Genomic DNA, 873 nt, shown 5'->3' with positions numbered 1-873 from the left:
GATGCGTCAGGATCGAGTGCTCAGGGCTGGGTCATGTGCACTGCTCCCTGGGGTAGAACCTCAGGATGGAATTACTGCCCACATTCAGGTTATTGCTCTAATGTCTTCCCTTTGGTCAGGTCAGCCCCATTGTTCACTCCCCCATGATGCTCGTTTCTCCCTCAGCCACTTCTACCACTTTTCAGTCAGTGGAGGAAATGGATACAGATACCCCCGTGCCTGGCTTCCCTCAGCTTTGTGGGTATTTGTGAGAATCGCAGGATGTGGCAGATTCTCCACGGCAGCTTCCAGGGCAGTAGGTGCTCAGTTAGGAGCCAAGCCCTGCGAGGTTTCTTGACTCCACCCAGGAATCTTGTTTCTTTTCCGTGGTTCACCATTTTTGAAGTTGATTGCACTAGGTATGCTTTTTTCTTTATTTGATTGCTGTTGGTGAATTTCATTCAGTTATTAATACTTCTTTATTCTCCTGGCAATTTTTGAGGTATTGATGTAACAAAACTCCATGAGAAAGTTTCAATCTGCCACCCAGAGTTCGTTATTTGTTGTATGTCACCTGACCACCCCACTACAACAGAAATTCCATGGGGCCAGAGCAGCCCTTATGCCAGGGCAGAAGTAGCTCTGATTGTCTCCCTACTGCTCTGTACACACCAACAGAGACAGCAGTACCCCATACCCCTCCTCCCAATTCCATAAGGACAGGGATCTTGTTTGGTTTATCTGTGTGTCCCCAGATCCTAAAACAGTGCTTGGCATCGAGTTGGTGCTCAATAAATATGTAGGATGGATAGATGGGTGGATGGATGATGGATGGATGATGGATGGATGGATGGATGGATGGATGGATGGATGGATGATGGATGATGGCTGGAT

Source organism: Myotis davidii, unplaced genomic scaffold, assembly GCF_000327345.1.
Source record: "Myotis davidii unplaced genomic scaffold, ASM32734v1 scaffold333, whole genome shotgun sequence".
NCBI lineage: Eukaryota > Metazoa > Chordata > Mammalia > Chiroptera > Vespertilionidae > Myotis > Myotis davidii.
Note: the sequence above shows the minus strand (reverse complement) of the source record.